The 12,336-nt window shown below is 34.2% G+C and overlaps 1 protein-coding gene across 1 annotated transcript in view; it reads left to right on the top strand.

The window, feature by feature from the left end:
* Positions 1-12,336, top strand: part of rl (Mitogen-activated protein kinase rl) — a 296,415-nt gene that overhangs the window by 1,020 nt on the left and 283,059 nt on the right. The gene's annotated exons all lie outside the window — the stretch shown is intronic.

Genomic DNA, 12,336 nt, shown 5'->3' on the forward strand with positions numbered 1-12,336 from the left:
CGTTTCATGGCACCCCGGCAAAAGATTCAGAAGGCGGCAAAATACCCGAATAAAACATTTTGCAATAATGGTCCTAGGTATATTCAATTCGATTCTATAAATTATTGAATCTTATGTTGAAATTTAAAATATACGAAGTACCCAAGTACCAATCGACGAAACAACACATTACTTACATATTATAATAATATATAATAAGAGTTTAAAATCTTTTGATCTATGGCTACAGTGCGACTTCTATATTATCAAGTATTCTACGTCACCGTGGTTGTTTCTGGAACTAAAATCCTCCCCTGCATTTATTTTCCCCGCGCCTATAATTCATTGTGTATTCGACATCACCTAACCTAACCTAACCATCAGTATAAGTTGTCCGCTGAGTGAGGGCGTCACATACTAACATTTTACATATTATCATCCAATACTTTTTCTAATGTGATGATGAGCTTAGTTCAAAATTCGAACACCTGACTATTTATGATGGTATATATTCTATAAGTATATTATTTTAATCTATCACTTTGTAAATTTATATTGTAGAAATAAGCATGCTTAAAAACTAGGCACACTTTTAAAATTATAAAATTTTCGCGTCACATTGAAGAATACTTAAATACTCATCAGTCTCATCACGTTTTCAGACTTTTAAATTATCGTATTTTACGTAATCCAAATTTGAAAACATAACCAGAAGGTGCCATACAAAATTGTGTATACTTGTCATTTATTCTACATTTCCACAACGTTTTTTGTGTGGATTTATAGGTAGTCACAGAAAAATTAATGTTTTGTATGTTGGCGGTATATTGAAAAAATGGCGACTATAATCTCTTGTTTATTATCGTCATCTTTGGCGACTTATTTTGACGTTGTGTTTAGACGGGTACAGATGACGTTTGCCATTTTTTGATGCCGTTCAATCAACATAATACGCAGTATGTAACACTCTGATTGTCACAGGAACAGTGAGACTATATATTATATAATAAGTAAACAATAATCTAAAATTTAAAAAGGATACCTGCTATCAACGAATACTAAAGATAATTTTGTTTTTTTAACTTATTTACATACGAGGAGAATAACTTTGTGGGAAAAGCATACGAAAATATAAGAATTTATATGATTTGTATAGAAATAAATCATGTGGCACATCCGTTGGGACACTCTAGAGATGTGATTTTTGTTTTAATAAGACAGTTTATTATATAGTCTTTTTTCCGGTAGCGAAGGGTGGATGTAGGTTGTTAAGATCCGCCATAAAAAGTACACATTAAACTTTGTTAGTCATACTTACATATTTGTTTTTATTGAACTAAGACTACACTTTACAGCTGGTATTGGTTAATTTTTAAAAATCAATTAAACCCAGTCTAAACCAAACTATAACAGTTTTGGTATATTTTGGGCGATACGATAAAATTGTGCAGTCTTTTTCATTCATACTTATTTGTTTTCGCTGGATTAAAGAATACATCGTCGCCCTCATGGAAGAACTCGCCAAATACAGTTTTTGCTCAAAATGAGTTATTTATACAGAAAATCTTGCAATTTTTAACTCTATCTTAGAAAAAATCACCAAAGTTCTATCTATACGTTTTATGTTAAAAATTACAAAAACAAAAAATTCACCAACTACATAGAAAAGATATTTGTGTTATGGAAAAAGTCAGGAAAAAGGTTAAATGTTTTAAATGTAATGTACATAAACATAAAAATAGCCAATCAAACAAAAAAAAACCGTTTCCTTCTATGTATTTTCGTTTTCTAATGAGAGCAATTTAAAATTTTCAAAAAGTTTAAAAGTCGATTATCTCAGGATTTTACTTTTATTTATTGGTGAGTTCTTCCTTGAGGGCGACGACATATTACACATATTGTTGGTTCATTTTTTTTAAATTCATTAGCTCTGTTCTGTCTAAACCAAACTACTTATAATAGATAAAAAATATTGTTTTATTTATACAATATTCAAAGTTATGCATGATTTAATTGCATAATTTTAGATATTTTATAGATAGATGAGTATTTTTTGACTATTATTTATTATGGTTTGGTTTCGCAGGGTTTAATTGAATTTTAAAAACTAACCAACACCATCCGTAAATTGTAGTCTTATTTCAATGAAAACAAATACATATAGCTGACAAAGTTTAGTGTGCACCATTTATGGCGAATATTCACAGCCTAGCTCCACCCTTCACCACTGCTATTTTCATGTACATATTACGTAGCTATAGATAAGAAGGAGATACGATAAACCAGTATACGTTATTTATATAATATTAATACTATCGACCGAAGGTACTTGATGGAATTTGAATTTAAATTCTAATGGATTTAAGTTTTGTACTATGTACTTTTTCTTTTTTATTTCGACCATGTCCGATCCTAATAGTATCATATGGGCCTCCACAAATTGGAGGTTTTTATTGACAGATTTTGTTTTTACTAGAAATGGATGTCAGCCACTAGCTCAACTTATTAGGTCCATACTCTGACTCATACACAAATTGAAAAACAATATGTGTACTTGTCAGACCCAGGATTCGAACCTAGAACCCACGACGCAATAGGCCAACGCTTAAGCCGCGCGGCCATCGTGGGTGTAAATGTACTTTTTACTACGTACTAACTGCGTTTTACTCAAACTGAATAGTACAAAACCACAGTCTAATCTCTTTGTACAAAACTTAAATTTATTTAATTTTATAGAATTTATATAAGTTTAGTTACAGGTTAGGTACTAAACACTGCCTGTTATTATAATAGTTATCGCTTCCCGAAGAGCTCATGGTTTTTTTGCCACAGTGTGTTTGCAAAGAAGATTGATGATCAAATTTGTAGGCGTTTATTCTTACGAGGCTTTAGGTGGCCACTAAAAAACTTGTCCGGACATTAAAAGTTTTACCCAAAGCATGGATAGTGGGTTTCTTTTCACATTATGCACTAACTACTAGATTTTCTTTTTAGATTTACGATAATTATATAGTCTGCGAAAATATTAATAATTTCTTTGATCGGCAAAGTTTTGCCATTACTGTTACATTACTGTGGTACGCAACCATCGTCCGAATATCCTTCTGTATTTGATAATTCATACTACATAGGTTGCCGTTTATATTTCGGGAATTGGCAACACTGGTGTTGCTAGGTGCAATTTGACTTCTGTATTTTGAAGTTTGACATTTTTAACGGCAAAAGTACTTAGAACGTTATAATAAACAGACGCTTTTTATTTTTTTTAAATTCATTTGAAAAATTTATCTCGGCCAAAAATGGAATTAACTCGTGAAAATTTTCGTGCGATTATTTTTCACTATTTTCGACGTGGATTATCGTGGGAACAGTGCACTACTGAACTTAGTGCTTTATATGGTGATGAAGCACCATCAAAAACTACAGTATATCGCTCATTCAGCGAATTTTATCGTGATCGTCGTTTGCTCACAGACGAGCCGCGTGAAGGTCGTCCAAAATCGGTTGTTTCTCCAGAAAACGTCGATGCTGTGCGTGAACTGACAATGCAAGATCGTCATGTGATATACTGTGAGATTGAGGCATCTCTGGGCATTTGTAACACCAGCGTGTATACGATCTTGCATGAACATTTAGACGTGAAGAAGCTATGTTCGCGTTGGATCCCGCATAATTTGACAATCGCAGAAAAAAGTCGCGTGTCGATTAATGCAATGAAATGCTCAAAAAAATACGATCGAGGAGCTTCAAAAACCATTTATAAGATTGTTACAGGTGAAGAATCTTGGATATATACGTATGAGTCCGAAATTAAACAGCAGTCGATCGTATGGGTCTTCCAAAATGAGCTTAAACCAACAAAAGTTGCTCGCGCTCAAGCACTTCGAAGCAAATGGTCGCCTGTTTTTTTCGGAAAAACGGACCATGTCGCAACTGCGCCTTTAGAAAATCGTAGAACAGTCAATTCTAAACGATACAGAACCATTTGTTTACCAGAAGTTTTTGGTGAAATAAGGAAAAGCAACCGTCGGCGTCAAATCATCCTTTATCAAGACAATGCGAACTCTCACACATCGGCTCAAACAAGCGCCTATTTGAGTACTCAAAACATCAAATTGATGGGTCATCCACCGTACAGTTCCGACTTGGCACCAAGTGATTTCTTTTTATTCCCGACAGTGAAAGATAAATTGCGTGGTCAACGATTTTCTACGCCATAAGAGGCGGTTGATGCATTCAAAAACCATGTTTTGGAGTTACCTTCTGCAAATTGGCAAAAATGCTTTTCAGATTGGTTCAAACGCATGGAAAAGTGTATAAATTATCGTGGAGAATATTTTGAAAAACAATAAAACTGTTTTCATTGATAAAAAAATCGGATTTGTTTGTTGTTCCCGAAATATAAGCGGCTACCCTCGTATTATTAATTTGTACCTAGTGTCTGTATGATGTTTAGTATTATCGTTAGCAATTGGCTAGATTTTATACCACTGGCGAAGGGTGGAGGTAGGCTGTTGAGATCCGACATAAATAGTGCACATTAAACTTTGTCTGTCATTATTATTTGTTTTTATTGAATTAAGACTACAATTTACAGATGGTGTGGTTAGTTTTTAACAATCAATCAAACTTTGCCTAAACTAAACCATAATCGTTTTGGTATGTTATGGGCGATTCGACAAAATAGTGCACACTTTTTCATTCATACCTTATTTGTTTTCGATAAATTAAGAATACATATTATGTTGCTGGTTAGTTTATTAAAATTCATCGAGCCCTGCTTAGACCAAACCATAGTAGATAAACTATATTATTTTATCTATAAAATATCCTAAATTATGTATGATGTAATGGCATAATTTTAGATATTTTATAGATAAACGATTATTTTTTGACTATTATAATATTCGGTACTGTTCGGTTATCAGGAATACAGCGGAAAACACATTTTGAAAACACCTGATATACTGGATTATTTGTTAATTTGGGTTAGGTTAGGTTTGGTTAGGTTAACCTAACAAATAATCCAGTTTATCGGCTATTTTCAAAATGTATTCCGCTGTATTCCCGATAACCGAAAAGTACCTCGTATTCTATTATGGCTTTGTTTTCGCAGTGTTTAATTGAATTGGTTTAGATTAATAATTAAAACAAATACGTATGACTGATTAAGTTTAGTGTGCACTATTTATGGCGGATTTTAACAGCCTTCACTACTGGTCTATTAGTATTTATAGTTAGCAATTAGCTCGATTTTATATATAGATATATCATATTATAATTCGCCCTGAGCAATATAAATAATATAAACGTGATTTATGTGATACATGAATGTGTCGGATGTTTTTTGTATGAAACATTTATTGGAATCATAAAAAAATAATAATGCATTTATTATAACTTGATAATACGCCGTGTAAGTATTGTTATTGCAATGTAATTGCGTTTAGTGCGGCACACCTAGTTTCCTCCAGAAATTACCAGACGGTAGCGAAGAAATTGTTTTTACATTTCATTAAACAGTTCGTTGATATCAATAGACCATGGCATATCGTGAATTCTATGTTAAAGCGTCAACTTACATGAATTTATGTTAAGTAGGTAATTTGTTCACGAAATCTTGTGTCAGTACGATAACGGCAATCTGCACTGTATACGTGATTTTGTTGACTTTAAAGAATTAATACCGTGGTCGTACAGGTAGAAGTCACTAACTCCAAATACGCAGTTCTGAGATAATCAATGTTTTGTGTTTTTGGTGTTCTTAAAATGGTTGTAAAATCTTTATTTTTTGAGTTCTTCATTACTTTTATTTTTTTATATGTTCAATAATCTTGAATTGTGACTTATGCCAGTCAAGCAGTATTACTTTTTCTATATAATGACATTAAAATCTCAATTTCGTCAAAACTGGAGTTAGTGACTTCTGCCTGTACGCCCACGATACTATGTATTCGATTTTTAAAATGCTTTTGCAGTGAGGGAATATTCTATAAATTGATAAATGCTGTAAGTATTATATTTACTTATTTTCATTTTCAAGACGCCATTTCGTTGTATCATAAAGATGACGATCATCCAATCTATTATTTTATATTTCTCTGTGTTTGAATCGGGGTAAATTGGGCGAAAGTTCATTGGTGACATTGCCACATTGTGTAGTATCTACTGAATAAAAATATTTTATTAGATTTATAGGTTACAATATGCCAAGATAAAATTCAATTTGAAACGAGCTATTCCAACATTTAATAACACCAATCTATTACGATTTTACATAAAAAATTCAACCCCCTCTACTCTGATGTCACTTGGAATTTTACCAACTATCGCTTTCACACATTACTGTCTTGTTTTTTTTACAACCACTACACACTACACAGTATTGTCAATAATAATTATTATTATGACAGTACTTTAAACTCAAATGTAAATAAAAGTGCCTATTATTTGATAAAGCCATTCATGTCATATTTAGTGAATACCAGGTGAACACATTTTATAAATGTATCATGGATTACCACCATGTAAATCCTGAATCTCTTGAAAATATTCAATTGCTCTTTTCAATAATTGTCAAGACTGTTAAGAGCATACTTCAGTGAAGCGGCAAATAATTTTCAACTATAGGTGCGACGAAATTTCGGATTCGTTGCCAATCGGAGAGCGAAAGTCGATCTGTGAACACGTCAATTTGTTTTGTGATGGCGTCGGGCGAACTAATTATTAAATCCTGTAAAGATGACTAAAAAACGTTACCCATTTACTTGAAAAAGAAAACATGTCAATGAATATATTATTATTATTACTAATAGAACAATAAACATTACATTAAATGGACGCATGTTGAATTTTTATGACAAATTATGTTTTGTTCTGCACGCGTCGTTTGCACAATCTTCGCGTCGCGTAGTCACGATCGTTTTAGACCGTGCCCCAGCTGAAGTATAGCCTTATAATAGAGAATATAAACATTTAAGTAGGTAGTTATAGGTAAGTTTTGTTTAAAGTAGTTATTGATTAGAATATACTTACCTACGCGAAATTCCAAATACATAATACTTGCACGACTGCATTTTTCTATCGTTTAATGTCGTTTGTATGCGTAGTACACATTTATGTCATGTCATAAAAGCATGGTCGAGAATCTCTGCTTTGTACTCGAGTACACCGTGATCGCAAAGTAATTTGCGTCAAAATGGCTATGAGAGTGTTATGATTGATTGGTTTTATTATTCGGCATTCAGGAAGACTCTCCCACCCTGTCTTTTCGCGAGCTACTTCAATCCCTCCGGCCAGATTCATTTATCATAAGCCCTCTACTGAATTTTATTATCATTTTATCGTTAATATTTTCCAATAAATTAACTATCGCATCATCATCCATCTTTAGACTTAATTAATCCAGTATTTATTTGTCTTGACCCCGCCGTATTAAGAAGGCTGTTTGCTTCTCGAAAAGTCATATTAACGTACGAAATCATATAGTGAGTTAAAACTAATGATGGTCTTTAGTGTGTTTATGAAAGTCAAACGAATCTAAATTGAAATTATAATTAATTTAAGCTTTGTAGTATTCAATCTGAATATTTTATTGCAACCCGGGTTTCGCCTTTCGGCATCTTCAAGCACTATGCACTCTCACCAATGGCAAATACACACGGACATATAATGTAATTAATACATTACAATTATATGCCCTTATGTGCTTATTTTAGTTTGCAAGTATGGGTACATCACTGTACCAGAATAGCCGAAATTCAGGGATACATTAATAACATGTAGGTAGGTATCTACGATTATTATAATCTTAGTTATCTGGTGGAATCGATTTTTTTATTCATGTTTTTTTTTAAATTTTGCCCAGTTGGAGCCGTATTTCAAAACGATCATAATATTTTGTTTTGTTCATACGATGTTTGCTACACAACAGTGCTCCCAGTGCAGCACCGTGAGAACACACCGCTTATTATATTTACATACCTATTCCGACCATGTCCGATCCTGATAGGATCATATGGGCCTCCACAGAGTGGAGGTTTGTATTGACAGATTTTGTTTTTTACGAGAAATGGATGTCAGCCACTTGTTCAACCTATTAGGTCCATACCCTGACACACACAAATTGAAAAACAATATGTGTACTTGCCAGACCCAGGATTCGAACCTGGGACCCACGGCTTTATAGTCCAACGCTTATGCCGGCCACCTATTACCTGCACATTATTATTATTATTGACTTGACCGATGAAACCGGTATTGATTAAAAAATAAAACAAAATCATGATGTTTATTTAATCACTGGGATTAACAGTAAGGAAAATTAATTATATTAATAAATTATTATTAGTCAAGAATAATAATTGTGTCAGTGTTATAGTGTTGGTTTGAATAATTTTCAATGACACGTTTAGCAGTTGGAAAACCGTCTTCGGTCAGGAAACCCGGTTCGTTAATTGTAACACGAACACGTGAAAGTATCTAGTATGATATTTTACACTGGAGTAATGGATAAAACGAACGTCTCAAAAATAGGACGAATCGAATGCCGCGACTAGACAACATTGTCATGGTGTTTTTTAAACGTGCGCTTCGCTCCAGAGCATTATAAATAGGTTGAACGAATGTTCATAACCATCACTTCTAAAAGGGGACTCTACAATAGGCGGCCAAGGTCTACGCCGGTTGGTATAAAAAAAATGAAAGAAAACCTTATTCTATATCAGGGGTTCCCAACCTTTTTGTACTCTAGAGCAAATTATAAAATATCGGTAGGGTGGCGGGCACCATCTATTTTTAATCGACAAACTCCTTCAATAACTTCCCATTTTCCCATAATTTATTTTCTTATATTCATAATTTATTAATAAATAATAAACAAAAATGTTTCAAAATAATAAAACTATTATTCAAATTGCATACAAACAGAGAAATGTATTTACAAAACGTAAACAAAAAACACAAATACAAAGAAAACATTTTATAAAAAAATAGAATATCAATATGTCAATGTGATCTTTGGCATTGCATATCATTGGCCAGTGCCTCATAATTAGGAGAGTATGACGATAATCCTGTTAGCAAACAATCATAAAGATGCTCATCGGTGAGTCGAGATCTATATCTTGATTTTATTAAGTTCATGTTTGAAAACAATGATTCGCATAAATATATCGAACCGAAAAATGATTCAATTGTATATGCCGCGTTTTTCAAAAATGGGAACTTTTCTCTGTCCATTGTATTCCAAAAGTCCTCAGATATTAAGGATTTAAGCAAAATATCATTCTTAAGCTCCAAAATTTCTAACTTCTTAGTCTTACCTTGAACAAAATCTGCAATACATGCGGCCATTTCCATTACATTTATTTGGCAAGTAAAAGGATTGATACAGAAGGAAACAATTGACTCGATATCTGTAAACTGCAAAAATCTCTCTTCAAATTGTTGAATTGTTCAAGGCGTGTGTCAGGCTAGCGTGAAAATTCTGTCTCTGTCGAATAGTGGCGGGCACATACGAATCGTTCCGCGGGCGCCATGATGCCCGCGGGCACGGGGTTGGGAACTCCTGTTCTATATAGATGAAGCCTAAAATATTATGTAAGTGAAGCAAAGAAAACGTTGTTTACTAATTGAGGAAAAACAAAAAGGCAGATATGACTCACTAGCAATGTTGAACACCATCTGACAGAAGAAGGGTTTCTTTAACATATCTGCTAAAAACCGGATATATGACATGGGTGTAATTGTAATCTTTTTCCATCATTCTATCTACGAAAATAAGCTAATCTCTTTCTGGTATATATCCTGATGTGGGTCTTGACCTACTCCAGTTTACGGCTCCAAGATTCTCCGGGTAATTTCCATTACATTTTGGACTCCCTGAGGTCACCCGACTGGACATAATTGATGTGACTGAAGACACCACACAGCACCCCCGTAAAGCTGTGCAAAGCACTGTGTATTTTTCGTCATGATCAAGGTTTCCGAGACACACACGACAGCTGGCCTTATTAGTGTCTCGTACAAGGTGTACTTCAAACGGCAGCACAAATTCTTGGTAGGTACGCAAAAACTTACTGAGGTTGTAAAAATAGTCATAAAGTTTTCAGTGAAATGTGATAAAAATATCCGTTACTTACAATTTCAGTTTGTTGTTGTGCAACATAATACTTTGTCATTGATATAATATGTACATGCGATGATTCGAGTTGACAAAGGGATGATGTACCTAGGTACCTACTAAATTTTGCTAGCGGTGTGGACTAAACCAAAATATAATGTAATCTAATTCAATATGAAGGGGTTGATGGCGCGCTAGTTTTTCCTGAACGTCACTGCCCGCCTATCTTTTTTGCTATCGGTGCAATCTATCAGAAATCTTTACCGGGCGATTATTTGTCGTTGATATACTTTCTGAAATAGTTGAAGACAGACGTTTCAGTACTTCGATACTAGACTCAGCAGTGCGGAGGGCGTGTTCTTTTTGTGTGCGTTGAGGAGTGTTACTGACTTATCATGAATAAATATAAATAGTTCATAATATATTATTCAATTCCACACACCTTGTTTTATGTGTTATCTGTATGCACTGATTTTTTGTTGTTGACGTAACTCACATTGTATGAAATGGATAATTATGTGGATATTCCGAGATTGCAAACAAAACCGAGGAAAAAAACGACACATTGTTGCAGTAATCGCAATCTAAACAAGTTTATCATCAGACCTCATTTTATTTATAACATTCTAAAGTCATTCGTTTATTTGTTTACTTACGTACATTCCTCGGATAAGTGCCACAGGTGTATTCTTGAGTTTTTGCATTGCCAACTAGAGTAAAGTTGTCCATGTCGAATCAAATGTAGACATTTGCAAATGTGTATCGTTCAATGGTACGGTCACGGTCATAATGCCGTGTGCAATAATTATCGTTAAGGCTGTTCTAGCATGAATCAGTAAAAATCAGCGAAAACTACAGCACCATATTTTTGGTTATAAAAGAACTAATGGCCAAATGTGAAGACGTCTTAAAACTAACTAATTAATTATTAACTTTATTCACAGTCGATAGTTTACTAAAACAATAAATAGCATGAAAACGTCGCTTTTTGCGATCAAAAGTGCTGCAATTTAAAAACTTTCTATTTTCAGTATTTAAAAAAAAATAATTAAATTGACATAGTACCTACAATTATTGGTGAACGTATTAAAACTGCACAATACACGTTGAATAATAAATTATAAATCAATAATCAATTTGAACTTTTGACAATCGATGTTGATCGATCGCACATCAATACTCGTCTCGTCTGCAACGTGTCGAATACGTCGATGTGACGTCATCGTTATTCACAAAACACACGTTGCCAAATGGAGTTCCGCAGATTGGTCGAATGCGACTTTTTAGTTTAAAAAAACATCAACAAATCGCATGCGATTCGGGCTGCGAGTCGAAGACGCCGGAACCCATAAACACACCTACGAATTGGTTATTCCTATACCGGCTCGCCGGTCGCCGTATCCAAATATCTATATTTTTCGAGAGGTTGCGACTGTCACTAGGTAGATGTGCGCGGTCTTCATATGCAACATCGGATCGACGTTCCTAGAAGGTTTGATTTATGGCTGTGCGGCAGACGCGGCGTGTTTAGATGTGAGAGCCGGTTAACAGTTTATATGACTTACTTTTCATCCACTATCATTATCCAGTACCTACTCCATTTAAAAATTGAGTTTTTGTATGGAATTTTTATTATATAAATACTTATACGCTCACGATGGACGAACGGTTAGGCGTCATGCCTATAATGTCGTGGGCACCGTGTTTGGACCCAGAGTATGAACCTAATAGATTAAGCAAGTGGCTTTCTCGTAAAAAAATCTGTGAACACAACCTCCACTGTGTGGAGGCCCATTTCGATTGATTGACATGTTTCAAATAAAAAATAAATATAAAATTTTACATATTGGTTTATTAATCGAGTTATTTTGGCTATCACGTAGTCACACCATTATCATGATAGCCAATCGCTGTCGACCAGTGAACTTATGGCGTTTATAATTAAAAACAGTGTATATTAGACCTTTTTGTATAAGTAATACGAATTTACCGCATAAATGATAACTCGATTACAATTAACTGGGTCTATTTATACCGGGCAGAGCAGTGATCGCCAATCGTTTGGCGGAACGGCATGCAGGAGAAACAGAAGAGGCTGCTTCATGGAAATTAAATCACCGGTAAATTTATTGATATCAGTTTACGTGGGACATTGAAACGCGTTCAGTAGGGTCGATATTTTTTCATCGAGTGCACGAGCACCAATGGAACGAGCACCTAGTTTCCTAGAATCG

Source organism: Rhyacophila brunnea, unplaced genomic scaffold (assembly GCF_057557595.1).
Source record: "Rhyacophila brunnea isolate RB1 unplaced genomic scaffold, BYU_Rbru_1.0 scaffold_7, whole genome shotgun sequence".
NCBI classification, from domain to species: Eukaryota; Metazoa; Arthropoda; class Insecta; order Trichoptera; family Rhyacophilidae; genus Rhyacophila; species Rhyacophila brunnea.